We start from the raw sequence: 15,298 nt of genomic DNA, 5'->3' as shown, positions 1-15,298 counted from the left end.
ATGTATTTGAAAACCTAGTTGAAACAAATAATTCCCTAGGAAAATAAAAATTTCCAAAATTGTCCCTAGTAGGGATAAAGTTTAAACAAATCAATTTTCTTGGAAGAAATAGTGAACCCCAAATGCCCATTTTATAAAAATAGTTGAATAAATGATGGTCCATCCAAACAGTGGAATACTATGCAGCAAAGACCTCTATGTACTCATGTGGAGTGTTTTCAAGGAATATTTTGTTAAATGAAAAAAGCAAGGTATAAAAGAGTATGTTTAGTATAAACATTGTTTGAAAAGGGGAAATAAGACTCCATATGTATTTGCTTATTGTTAAAAAAAAGAAATATAAGAGGGATAAAGCAGAAACTAACAAAAATGTTGAAAATGAAATAAAACTTCCCTGAACTTATCTCTTTATATAGTTTTGACTTTTGAACCATGTAAATGATCTGCATATTAAATCAACAGAAATTTAAAAAGCAAACCCTAATACTGAACACAGTCACAAATTAACCTAACTAATGAAACTATCAAATTGATCATGACTACTCAGAAAGAAGCATTAGTTGTTGAATTAACTTTTGAGCACAGTACTCTGTTAATAGAATGTATTTTAAGTACAGAAAGAATTGCAAGAAATACTGATCTTTTCTTGTTTGTTTTTTTATAATGATATCAGTGAAGAAATTCTGAAAATACTTTGTATGTATTATAGGTTAGAGAAAATTGTTGGAAACCAGGTTTTTTTTCTCACTATGGGAGAAGGAAGATACCGATACAGGGGAAAGTTAGGAAGAATCATATTTTTAAAATTTGATTTGATTTGCATTGGAAGTATCAGAATTTATTCATAGTTTAATATTTTCTACCTCTGAAATTTTTATTTTCTAGGGTCCTGAAAAAGCCTAGAAGTAATAATATTCCAGTAACATTGGGCACCTCTAGTATTTGAATGCTGATTTCTAAATACAGTTCTCCACTGAAGGGAGCTCAGGTTCTTTGAAGAAATGGCTGATTTCAAGTCTGGATAAAGAAAGTACACAATGAGTTGGAGACATCTGGTGCACAAAAGTGAGGAAGTGCTCAAAATTAATTGGGGTATGTCGGAGGATACAGGAGCTAGCTCAGAGTTGTTCCCCTGGCCAAGTTTGTGTTAAGTTGACCATCAGAAGAATAATGATGTTAATGGTTATATTATCTTGAGTCAGAAAAAAAACCCATGAGTCCCTAGCGACACTCAAGATAAAGGTAGTGGTGGAGGTGAGCTTTCTTCTTTCACAGGCTGCCAGCTAGTACCTATAAAAGAATGAGTCTCAAAAATCACCATTTTGCCACTAACATTGTAATAATTCAGATAAGGATCAATTTGGATGTTGAAATTATTTGGTGAAAGATTTTTGAGGATTATTGAGCTATAGGATATTCACCCATTATCATGTATCTCCCCACAATTCCTTATCAATTACAATATAATACACACACACCACACACACACCACACACACACACACACACACACGGAATGTGTTGAGATTACTTCACACACACACACACACACACACACACGGAATGTGTTGAGATTACTTCACACACACACACACACACACACACACACACGGAATGTGTTGAGATTACTTACCCGGTCTTTATAAACCTTCAGTAGCCACACACACACACACACACACACACACACACACACACACACACACACACGGAATGTGTTGAGATTACTTACCCGGTCTTTATAAACCTTCAGTAGCCACACACACACACACACACACACACACACACACACACACACACACACACACACACACACACACACACACACACACACACACACACACACACACACACACACACACACACACACACACACACACACACACACACACACACACACACACACACACACACACACACACACACACGGAATGTGTTGAGATTACTTACCCGGTCTTTATAAACCTTCAGTAGCCCAGAAGTGGGAGAAGCTCTTTTCTGAGATCTTCAGCAATAATCTTCATTGGAAGAAGAGACTTCCGTTTGCTGAGGTATGTTGTTTTGGAACACTCCTACCTCTAAAGGCAAAAATGTTGTTCCTGAGTGAAACTGAGGCTGTCGGATTAGAGATGTTGAGAAGCTAAACCAAGTGCTTTACTTTGGAATGTAAACCCCATGTGTCTTTCCATAGGGCAGTATGTTAGCAAAGCCAAGACCCTGCTGAATTATATCTTCCATAGGAGAAATAATTATTTTCCACATTTGAATTTAGCCTGTGCTCTGTTTGGTTATTATCGCTGGAGATGTATGTATCTTCTTTGTGGAATAATATGCAGAGAGTCAGAAGCAGAACCCCCTAAAGCTGCAGGAGAGACACGCACACCTGGTCTACCTCCGGGACTTTGAAGTGACCTGGACTAGGTCCAGTTTAGCACAGAGTGAATTGTGGATACACCCACTGTGATTCCTTAACCCAGACTGTGATGATACTGGCTGCTGTTATGTCTTAATTGTTCTGAGGGGTGAGAAGGGGTGAGTCCAGGATGACCACAGACCTGAGGGTTAGGGTAGGGATTCTTTTGAAGGGAAACAATTCCACTAGCAGTCATCCACCTGAATAATGGAGTGTGTACCCATTACTCATTGACTGGCTCCCCTTTAATAATAGATCCACAATTATAAATTACTGAGTGTAAAACCTGAGGATGGAGGAGGGACAGGAACTGGAGAGGATGGAGAACTTTCTCCTGGTTTGGGTCCTTGTTGAGAGTTTGGTATGTACCTTGAATCATCGCGATAGTTGGGAGCCATTAACAAGGAGGCGGTTAAGGCAGGGTCCCACTGGGGGTGGCATCTCTGAGAGGGGCCACTTCTAAGAGCAGCTGGAAGTGACTGCCTGTGCTCAACTTCCCTGACAGCCTGTCTCAGCTATGCTGGGGGTACTAAGGGAAGGACCTGACCAGTGAGGGGGACAGAGGTAAATGGCAAAGCACTGCCTCTCCCCTCGGGCCAAAGAGGAGATAGCAGGGATGTTACCAGTTAGCAAAGACATAAAAATTTTTTCCAAAGGGTAGAGGTCATCTGGCATAACTTCTAGGTGTCAGTTAATGGAATATGTACCTGTTACTCATTAGTTGTGCCTCTCTCTTATAGTAGGTCCACAATCTCTTACCAGTAATTCTAAATTCCCAGTAATTTTGAAAACTTAATATTTCTTCATAAATGTGCAGCTGTCTCATTTGGTGCAAAAGTTGACTGGGACTTATGGGAGATTACTTATACTCTTTATTTATCTCCCTTGATTTCTGAATATTTATAGGCTTTGCTGCAGAAAAATGGGTGTGTTTGTTACCAGGGCACTTGCCTCGGAGCTCTCTCGGCATGCTACATGGCACAGGCCCCATAAGTCTGAAAAATCAAAAATCTGAAAACTGCTAAATTCCAAAACCTGTCTGGCCACAAGGGTAAAGGAGTTAGACCTAGATAGGGGATTTGTAGCTATATTAACCTTCATCCAAGCTGGAGATCTGCCTCAGGGCCCTTGGGGTAGCAAGTTCCTTTGATCCTTGGATACACACTTCCCCCCTCCTGCTCTAAGGTGGAACCTGCAGACTGACGTGCACCACTTGGTCACAGACCTTGCTGAGTCCACATAGGTTTAAAATATTTGAATATGTTGCCAACAGTTAAAACTCAGGAGGTTACACACAAACGTCCAGATTTCTGCTATCTCTTGGGAAACTGGAAAGCTAGCAGTATTGAGTCTGAACTTTGGGAAATCAGAAGTTTGTGGACCTGAACAGCAGCTACTTTGTGTAGGTGGGACAGTTGTCCGCTATTTGCCACAGTTTCTCCCGCTCCCACATAAGCTACCAGCTATGATATGGGGCTCAAATTAGTCACAACCTAGAAATCTGTCTCCCTTTAAGTTGTTAGTTTGTGTTGTTACTGCTTTTTTGAGAGGGATGGAAAGGGGTGGTGGGGCAAAGGCCTCTAGTCACCCTGCTCTCTTCATTTATTTTTATTATCCCTCTAACTGCTCAAACTAGGCTTTTCAGTTTTCGATCCCTGCTGTACTCCTGAGTCAAAGCTTTTTCCTAAAGTCCCTGGACCTCACCTAAGTTACTGCCCCAGCTGTAGCTCTGACCCAGCAATGACCTTAAGTTGACTTCGGGTCTGGACAGACCCCATGGTGTTTTTCAGAAGAGGCTTGCTCCCCTCCCCCCTCACTCCTCCTCTTCTGTTCCTTTCTCCAGACTTGGAATATCTCCCCAAGAACTGGCTGCCTTCATGGGAGCCCTTTCCAGTAAGTGCATTTCCACCTGCCCCGTAGCTGTGCTGAGCTTTTCAGCTGTGCCAGCTGGGGTCCTCCTCACTTTCACACGGTGGTCCTGGCTCTGGCAGGCAGTGTGTGCTGCAGAATGAGTGGCCCTGCTGTGTTTCTGGCTGTGATGAGATGCTCTCTGTCTGACCCTCCAGGCTGCTCAGTGATGTCCTGTTCTTTGTGTTTCCCACCCCCGCCTGGTCACCGGTAGTTTATTTACCCTGGAGCTGGCGCTTACGTCAACCCCTGCACATATCTCAGCGAGAGGGACCTGAGGCTTTCATCCTGACACGTGATGGAAAAAGCACTGAGCCGGGAGCTGGGAGATCGGGCCTCTACTCCCAGCTGCACCTTCACTGGTAGAAAGTCTATGAACCAATCACTTTCCTCTCTGGTTCTTGGATTTCTCAATTGTCAAATGAGGCCGTTACACTGTACATGTGCTTGCTGTCCTTTTCATCCTTCATAATAGGCACTCCACCCCATGGATAAGATGTGTTTGATTTGTGTAAGCCCCCCCCCCCCCTTTTCCTATTGGTCCTGATTGGAGGACCTTGATAGAAGAAAACATTCAACTTATTTAGTGCCTGCGGAATCTCTGACAATATAAAGTATGTACTCCAGAGCTGGCGTCTCTCCCGGGTGCTGACACGGGCCTGAGTGAGACCAGATCCACCATCGCGGAGGGGCTGGGCCCCAGATCTTGAGATCAAATCCTGGGCAGGCATGTGCTCTGGAGAACAACAGACAGAAAGAGATGCAGTTTAATTTCATCGGCACTTTTTGCATTTCCTGCTGGGTAGCCTGCTCCTGTTTTTGAGGTCAGAGGCCTCATTTCTCATGGGGAGGGGCAAAAGCCATGACCTCTGTTTGAATCACGGCTTAACCTCTATCTGCTGTGTGACCTTGAGCCATTTACCTCATGTCTCCTAGTCTGAAAAAGAGGCCAATTACCCTGCCTTCTGCATAGGTGTGTCAGGATTAAAAGAGATAATGCATGTAAAGCTCCTAGCATAGAGCCTGGCATGTATTAAGTATCTAAAAGGTGTTATATATCTTTATCATTGTTAGCACGTTTTATTTCCCAAGAGCCTCCAGGCCTATCAGGGAAAATTATATTCTATCTCAGGAGTATGCAAAAAAGAAAAACATTCTCAAAAATTACTTTATGAAGATGTCTCTCCATTTAATAACTCTTGCCCTTTGCCCTCCTGGTTCCCACTGGCAACCTGAGTAGATACATTCAGCTGTATTTAATCAAAGAACAATTAAAAGCCACTACCAGAGCTCCATTCAACCTGGAAGAATCAATTCCAAGCTAAAAGGCCTCTGCTTTATTGTATCTTTGCATGTTGCCCATAATGTAAGCTGTAGATATTCTTAAGGCTCTTCTTTCAGTATGAGAAGAACATTTCAGTGATCATGACATTTTCGTTCCTTAAAAAAAAACTTTTTTTTGTGAACAACAAATGGGAATGTTTTATTGACTCCAGTGAGGATTTTTTCTGAATTTGTATTTATTTTCATTTACACATGTAACACTTCAATACATTTTGGTAAAACAGTTCAAACAGTGCAAATAAAATGAAAGTGTGAAAGTCCTTCCTAACACCATTCCTTCCCCTGCCTCCCCACCCCCACCTGCCCTGTCCCCCACCAAAATTCCTCTGCCCTTCCAAGAGAAACCACTACTGTCTGCGTAGCTTTCCAGGTCCCTTTCCCCTCAGCTGTTAGGGAGCTGGGTTTGTATGTAAATGAGTGGGCTAGGCTTACTGATTTTCTTCTTAACCAGTGGAATAGGGCAAAAGTGATGGCATGTCATTTCCAAGATTAGGTTACAGAAAGACTCTGGATTCTGTCTTGTTCTTTCTCATTCACTGAGCCCTGGCTTGGGGGATGCAAACTGCCACATTGTGAGGAGCCCTTTGGAGAAGCCATGTGGCAAAAGAAATATTGATCTCTGGTCAACAGTCAGTTGATATCTGAGACCTGAAAACGAGCACAAGAGTGAGCTGGAAGCAGATGCCGTCCGACCCAGGCCCTGAGAGAGTTGTAGTTGCGGCCAACACTTTGATTGCAGCCTCCTAAGAGATTCTAAGCTGCACCTGATTCCTGACCCACAGCAGCAAGACGATAAGTGACTGTTTTAAGCTGCTGAGTTTTGGAATAATTTGTTATGCATCAGTAGATGTGATGGTTAATTTTATGTGTCAACGTGGCTGGGCCATGGTGGACCTGTTGGTTTTATTTCACTGGAGAACCCAGACTGATGCAGAGTTTGATACCAGGAGTGGCTCTAGTGGAACAGAATGTTAAATATGAGTTTTCTTAATTGGTTCTGGGGTTTGTGGAATTGAAACCAGATTGGACTCTCTAATCTGATTAGATTAAAGACACTAATGTCTCTATTCCCAGTAGTAAAGAGAGCACTGTTAGTCCATGGCATCATCTGGAAATAGAGATATGGAAAACATCTCCATTGGATTCTCTGAATCAACCTCTTGTAAGAAACAAAGAGCTGAGTGACTGTGTATATGATACTGTCAAACATTGTTGGAAAGCTAAAAAATATAATGAGGTTGGCTAGTTGGTTCTAATGTTTCTAGACTGGTGAAGGAAAAGTTTGAGCTCAGAGATTCAAATTCTCAATGCAAGCACCGTGTTAGTCACCTGAAAGCTTTTGTGTGTGTCCTGAAGGACCCTTACCTCCTGTAGCTGTAGGGCTGAGATTGCTTAAAACCAAATGCAGAATCTTATTTTGTGATTGGCTAAATGGCAGCACGTGATAAACTCCCAGACTCAGTAGGGTGTCTTTTGTTATAGTGAGGATGTTGCTTGGGAAAAGACTGAGATCCTATAAGCTGTAATGGGGACATGTGAGAAGACCCTGGTGATGGTGGAGACGTTGAGCCCTTAAATGCCAATGAGTCTTCTTTGCCAGTGGAAAAGGCCTCCCCACCCAATGGGAGCAGCCTCTCCACCCGTCTGAGGGGATTAACACTGACTCCTCTGAGGAAACTGTAATGATCTCCCTGAGGCAGTTGCCAAACAGGACAAGGCTGAGTCTCCTCAGGACCCACCTCTACTACTCCTCTCTGCTTCTATACCTAGAACTAGACCCCAAACCCAGCAGCCCTAAAAGGGAGATGCGAAGTGTGACCCACGAGGAGGTGTACAGCACTTCAAAAGCACTACTTGAGTTTTACGATTTACATGGAAAGAAATCTGGAGACTGTGAGTGGGGTTGGATATTGAGGTGTGGGATGTGTGGGGAAGGAGCGTAAAGTTGGATCAGGCCAAATGTGTTGATATGGGCTTTCCATTTAATCTTGAAGCTTGAGGAGTTAGGAAGGGCTCTAGAGTTTTTTAGGTTTGTTGAAGCATGGATCAGAAAGTGGCCCACAATGAGCAAATCAGAAATTAGAAATGGTAGGCAAGACTTGGCTTAATGTAGAGGAAGGGGTTCAGAGGCTTGGGGATTTGGAGTACTAGAGTGGATTTGTCACTGAAACTCTACTTACCCACATTGTGAGGGTCCAGAAGATACACTGTTCACCACGACTGTGAGAAATAAATTTGTGAGAGGAGCCCTGGCGTCCTTGAAGTCCTCTGACTGTTCCTCTCTACAGACCAGGCCTTACAGTGGGGACTTTAGTCACTGAATGGGGAAACCTAAGTGCAGTGGGACCTGCGGATGGCAAGGGCCAAATGGCTGTGTTCAACCCCCAAAGGCTAGGCGGGCGTGGTTGCTGTAATGGGCCCCAGAGTCAAGGCAGCAATCAGAATAGTCTGATTCCCACAGCCCTGTGGCGTTGGCTGGTTGATCATGGTACTCCTGGAAATGAAATGGATAGGAAGCCAACTGAATGCTTACTTGATCTGTATAAACAGGAAAGCTCTCAGGCAAGTGAAAAATTCTAACCTGAATCCTAAGAATGAGAGTCCCAGCCCCTCAATCAGTTCTCAGACCTGAGCCAGCTTGTAGACCCAGAACCCCTTAAATGAAGGGAAGGCCAGGTGCCCTGGTACACTGTCAAAAATTGATACTGCTAATCTTTCTCTCAGCCTCCCCCAAAGCAACCTATGGCCTTTACCAGGGAAACTGTGCACTGGGGAAAAGGAAATAATTAGGGCTTTCAGGAACTGCTGGACACTGGCTCTTAACTGACACTACACTTCCTTCTCTCTCCTGGTCTGCACCTGGGGCCTCACAGGGAGTTCCCTGCAGTTGATCAGTTGACAGAGGAAGAGTGGGCTTGGGTCAGATTTACAGATGGTTCCATACAATATGCAGGCACCACGTGAAAGCAGGCAGCCGCAGCACCACAGCCCCTTTCTGGGACGGCCCTGAAGTGGAGGGAAACCCACCCTGTGGACAGATCTTTGAATGTTGCACTAAGTTGTTCACTTTGCTTGGAAGGAAAAATGGCCAGACATATGATTATATGTATACTGGTTCATGGGCTGTGGCCAGTGGTTTTGCTGGATGGTCAGGAACTTGGAAGGAACATGATTGGAAAATTGGTGACAAGGGAATTTGGGGAAGAGGCATGTATGTAGATAGATCTCTCTAAATAGGCAGAAAACAGGGAGACATTTGAGTCCCATGTGAATGCTCACCAAAGGGTGACCTCAGCAGAGGAGGATTTTAATAATTAAGTGGATATGGAAGCCAGTCAGCCCTTTTCCCAGCCACCCCTGTCATCACTCAGTAGGCTCGTAAGCAAAGTGACTAGGGTGGCAGGGATGGAGGTTATGCACGGGCTCAGCAACATGGACTTCAGCACAACAAGGCTGACCTGACTGTGACCACCGCAGGGTGCCCAGTCTGCCAGCAGCAGAGACCAGCACTGAGTCTTAGATGTGGCACTATTCCCCAGGGTGACCTGATAGCCGATTGATTACATTGGACAGCTTCCATCATGGAAGACACAGCATCTTGTTCTTACTGGAATAGATCCTTTCTCTGGATTTATATTTGCCTTCTCTGCACACATTGCTTTTGTCAGAACTACCATCGTACTCACAGAATACCTTATTTACCATCGTGGTATTCTACACAGCATTGTTTCTGATCAAGGAACTCACCTCACAGCAGAAGAAATGTGGCAACGTCCCCGGGCTCATGGAATTCGCTAGCCTTACATATTCCCCACTATCCTGAAGCAACTGGCTCGATAGAATGGTGGGATGCCCTTTTGAAGTCCAGCATCAACTAGATGGCAGTACCTTACAGGGCTGGGCCAAGTTTCTCCAGAAGGCTGTGTATGCTGTGAATTAGCGTCCAGTTTGTGGTGCTGTTTCTCCCGTAGCTGGGATTCATGAGTCAAGGGGTGGAAATGGGAGTGGCTCTACTCACTATTACCCCTAATGACTTACTAGCAAAATTTTTGCTTCTTGTTCCCATGACTATGCTCTTCTGGCTTAGAGGTCTTAGGCCGAAGGGGAAGATGCTTCCGTCAGAAGACATAATAATGATTCCACTGAACTGGGAGTTAAAATTGCTGCCTGGCTGCTTTGGCCCCTTCATGCCTCTGACTCAACAGGCAAAGTAATGAGTTACTGTACTGGCTGGGATGACCGATCCTGACTCCCAAGGGGAAGCTGGACATCTAGCCCACAACAGAGATATGGAAAGGTATGTCTGCAATACAGGAGATCCCTTTAGGATTATTAGTTATTACCATGCTTGTGATTAAGGTCAGTGGGAAACAACAAAAACCCAATCCAGGTAGGACTACCAATGGCCCAGATCCTTCAGGAATGAAGGTTTGGATCACTTCCATGTGTAAAGAACCACAGCCAGGGGAGGTGCTTACTGAAGGCAAAGGGAATATAAAATGGGTAGTGGAAGAAAGTAGTTACAAGTAACAGCTGTGACCACTTGACCAGTTACAGAAATGGGGACTATAATTGTCTTGAGTATTCCTCCTTATTTCGTTATGAACGTGTGTGTGTGTGTGTGTGTGTGTGTCTGTGTGTTTTAAAGCAAATTATCTTTGTTTTCTTCCCTCTTATTCTCTTATCATGTGACACAAGATGTATTGACTTAAATCATAATACAAAGTTACAGGATATCAAGGAGGAGAGTAAACACCACTGAGAAACATTACATGACCTCTGCTGGAAAAGGGATTAGTGTATTTCTGGTTGTACACAGAACAGTTGTTATCACTGAAGGTAGAATTAAGATCTTGCTCTTGTCTTTATTTGGGGATTATGTATGGTTTAAGAAGATGCATGTGAATGCCAAGTTGACAAGGTGTAGACTTGTGATGGTTAATTGTATGTGTCAAGAATATATAGGGTGCCCAGATATTTGGTTAAACATTCTGTGAATGAAAACTATTGCCTGCCATACGGTAAACAGAGAATGTTGCATCCGTCAAGCCATCACATTGTAGCTGCTCCCAACTGTGAGCCCTGAGGGAACTCCAGATAGGAACAGGATGCCTGCCATCAAGCTCTCAGCCACTGCAACCACTCCCAGCTGTGCACCCTGAGGATACTGGGGATGGGAAAGGACAGGACACTGGCTGTAGATAGCTAAGGTGCATATCAAAGGAATGACTTCAGTGAGCCCAGACTCTTGTATCTTCCCAAACAGAAATGCACTAAATTCCTTACCTTGAGATATCTGGTTTTCTTTAATGAATGGTAATTTTTTGATGTTCTTACTACCTGGTCTTTGTTGCAAAAACTCCTGCATATCCTGGCTCCTCCTTTACCTCTTTGGAGCAGTCCCTTAGAGCTATCTGAGAGGCAGCATCTGGGCTTGAAGTCCTCAGAGTGTGCACCAAATAAAACATAATTCTCAACTTTTAGGTTGTGCATTTTTTCCCAGTCAATAATTATTTCTGAATGTGAGTGTGAGGGCGTTTCTGGATGAAATTAACATCTGAATCAGTAGACTGAGTAAGGCAGATCTCCCTCCCCAGTGTGGGTGGGTTTCATCTGACCCATTGAAGGCCTGAGTAGAATAAAAAGCTGAGGACAAAAGAATTCTCTCCGCCTGACTATCTTCAAGCTGGGACATTAGTTTTCTCCTTCCTTTGAACTCATAACTTGGACTTGAACTTATACTGTCAGTTCTTCTGATTTTAAGGCCTTTGTACTTGGGCTGAACTTGCACTTGTAGGCTCTTTGCTAACTGCAGATCATGGACTTCTCAGCCTCCGTAGTTGAGTGAGTCAATTCCTTATAATAAATCCCTTTCTCACTATGTGTAGAGACAGACAGAGATAGAGATAGAGGTATATGTATCTATGTGTTTATATAGAGAATATATATTTTTGGCTCCTCTTTCTGGAGAACCCAGACTCTACTAAATAATACACTCCTTTCATAAACTACTTGGTCAGGGAGAGCTTTACCTGTCATACATTTACATGAGCCTCATTCTTTATAACTGCTGCATAGTATCCCTAGTTCTGTGGTATTTCTAACCATTTCCTTCTTGATGGGGCTTTAAGTTCTTTCTGTGTTCTAACCTGAGAATAGCAGCTCAGGGCATCATGGCAGAGTGGGTTGATTCCATGATAGACTGAGAATTGCTGGGTCAGCTCCTGGCCATGGGGTGAAGCACACATGAGAAGAAGATGGAAGTCTCTTCTGATGCAGGAAAACAGATGTTGAGCCCCTGGGATGTGCCCCGTCAAGTGTGGATCCTTGGCTTCGCGCAGAAAAGAATTCAAGAGCGAGCCACAGTTGAGTGAAGGTAGATTTATTCAGAGAGATACATTGAAAGGCAAGAGAAAGGCCACGAGGTGTGGGGGTTGGGTGCTCAGATTAAAAGTAGGTACACATTCCATAGACAGAATACAGGCCATATCTGAAGAGGGAGAGAGAGGGGTGGCCGCGGTGCACCGTGTTGCTGGTTTTTATGGGCTTCGTGGCTTCATATGCTAATAAGTAGAAGGACCAGTCTAAGGGGAAGGGGCTGGGATTCCCAGGAATTTGGCCATTTCCCACTCTTTGACCTTTTGTGGCTAACCTTGGGACTGCCACGGTGCCTGTGGGCGTGTTATTCACCACGTTAATATATTACAATGGGCATATAATCTCTCAGCATCCTGAGCCTCAAGGCCTACTGAGGGTTGAATCTTTCACCATTTTGATGTTAATTGCTGTGGCATTCCTTGAATGGCTGTGCCCTGCCCCCTTCCATCCTGTCTCACTTCCACAGTGAGGATTTGCTCATCCTGTACCACAGACCCTAGGAAAACAGCTTCCATTCTTGTGGCTTTGTGACCTTATTTTGCCCATGTCAAAGGTCATTATTAAAAAAGCAAAATAAAACAAAAAGCTTTCTACCTGTTGCCATCTTCGTTTTCTTAAAAACTATTTTAACATAAAAGCACAGAGACAACCTTAGAATAATGGATGGTCAAATTGGATAAATGCAACTTTATTCAAAGTTCAGTGCACTGTCATTTTTCTCTTTGTGTCAGCAGGTGAAAACTTTCTCATTCGCCTGTTTCAGTTTCTATCTTCACTAGAAGCAACTGCCTTAATATTCTTCTGACTTCTAGTGCTTACTTCAGCAACACATATACTAAAATATTCTTCTGACTTCTAAATGAACAAAGAATTGGAAAGAAAGCTAAAGTGAGAGCTTCTTGGTTTCTGACAGAGTGGGAGAGCACAATCTAATAAAAGATGGGTTCAGAATATTCCCTTGGACCCTGACCTAGGAAGTGATTCTAGGATGAGTTGGAGAGAATTCAAACCTTAGTTCTTGAGATCTCAACCCAAAGGAGGCCTGGGATGGAAAGATGAGCATGATGTGGGTGTGGGGTTTTCTAAGAGACTGCAGACACGTTGGAAATGAAAGGTGGTGTGACCCACCTGGAAGTCAAAGAGCATCTGTAAAACAATTCAAGGCGCTAGAATGACCTGTTTAGAGAATGACAGGAGTCTATTAAATCATCTTTATTCTGCTTTCTTTAACACATTTTCCCACAAAAAAACTGTGAGAAAATAATACCAAGTTTATGTGAAATGAAAAAAATTGGCAATTGTTTTTTGAAATAAAATTGCCACTTCTATTGGTTTTAGCAGCTGTACTGTTTTAAACACAAGGAGAGAAAGGGGAAGAATGCTAGCCCTGTAGAAAAGTGGGCATGAAAAATAAAAGAATGGAGAGGTGCTTTCTGTGGTCAGAAAAGTCCCTGGAGCATTCGAAGCTGGGGCAACAGTTCAGCCAGAGCTGTGGTTCCTCCCACTCTAATCACACTCTGGATGCAGGCTGGACACCTGGGATTCACAGTCAGCTCTGCTCTGCCACCCTCAGGGGGAAACCTTGGACCAACCGTCTTGTCTCACTGATCCTTTGTTCATGCCTCTAAAAAACTGGGGTAACATGATGGCCTTATGTGACAAGAGAATAAGGTAGAATCCCTCTGAAAATTATGAAGTGTTCTACAAATTGTACTATTTACAAAATCCAGAAAGTGAGGGGTCGGGTGAGGGGTGAGCCAAAGCTAGGTCACATGATGACTTTGTGCCAATTAGAAGAAGTCGCCCCTTTGATGGACACGACCCAGTGCCAGGACACACGGCTCAGCTGGTGGAACTTGGGCTGGATTTCAGCCCTAATGTGTCTCCTCATTGGCATGCCGGTGTGCAGTGAACTGTCTGCAGAGCTGCATGTGGCAGCCCCGTAGGTCAGGGCCATTTGTTTTGGGCCTCAGATTCAAGGGAGTGTCAAATTGTGACTTCTGGTCAGTAGAAGTGTGTGCATGGGCTTGAGATGAAACTGAGCCGCAGATGATGGTTTTAAATGGTATCTGTCTAGCTAAACCCAGGGGTAAGTGGGCTCACATGCTAAAGCTGCTTGCGCCTCCCTGGGACTTTTGTAGAGTCTAATTATTTAGCAAACTTAAAAAAATAAGGTGATACTCAGCTTCATTAAAACTCATTGGTTGAGTAGCTGCCTTAGCAATTTTTAGATGTGGGACAAATAAGAGAATAATTGCATACAGACACAAATCCATTATGCGGTGTTCACCCTTGGACAGCATCTCATTTCACCCTATTTAAAACCATCCTCAATCCTGGACTCAGGATTCTGGCCCCTACCTTCCTCGTTGTTGGCTCAATTTGCCCCAGTCATGCTGGCCTTCTTTCCTTCTGTTAAACATACCAAATTCATCCTACCTCTGGACTCTGCATTTGCTGTGCCTTCTGCCCAAAATGCTTTCCTTCCAGATTTTTGCATACTTCACTTCTTTCTAACATTCAGCTTTCTCTTGAAAGATGTCTTCAGAGAGACATCTGAAATAATTATGTTGCTTCTAAGCTGCACTTTTATTTATTTATTTTTAACATTTTAACCTCTCTGAACCTGAGATGCATTAGCAATTGCTAGGGCCTTATGATTGTGATTAACCAGACAGCAGGCATGACGTGGTTGTCATTGCTTGTGCAAATACAAAATTGGATATTATTCCTGGTGGACCTACTGGACAACTGCCTCCCCTTGACAATTCAGTCATCAAGTCAGGGATACCAGATACTGGAGCTTGGATAGCTAAGAAAGAAGACTCAAAATGGTATTTTAAAGATCCAGCTCTGCTTCAGGATAATTTTTTTTTTCTAGACTTCATATTTTAGAGAAGGTTTAGGTTCACAGCAAAATTGAGAGGAAGGCATATAGATTTCTCATATATCCCCTTGCCCCACCCATGTACAGCCTCCCTCATGATCAACATCCCCAACCAGAGTGGCACATTTATAGGAAGATTCTTTGTCTATGAAAATGGTGAAGCAGATACCAACTTTCCTTACCACAAATGAAAAAAACTCAGTTCATCCTCTGAAGGGATTCTTTTTGATTGATGATGGATTTATAAAAATAGAAAGATAGATAGATAGATAGAAAGCTCACCTCAGGTATAACTATACAGTGTAAATTCATACATGTACTTTAGGCTTCAAGTCTGTTTTTTAAAATTATGGACCATAGATATTTACACAT

This window comes from Camelus ferus, chromosome 1 (assembly GCF_009834535.1).
Source record: "Camelus ferus isolate YT-003-E chromosome 1, BCGSAC_Cfer_1.0, whole genome shotgun sequence".
In the NCBI taxonomy this organism is placed as follows: domain Eukaryota; kingdom Metazoa; phylum Chordata; class Mammalia; order Artiodactyla; family Camelidae; genus Camelus; species Camelus ferus.
This window is presented reverse-complemented; position numbering follows the sequence as displayed.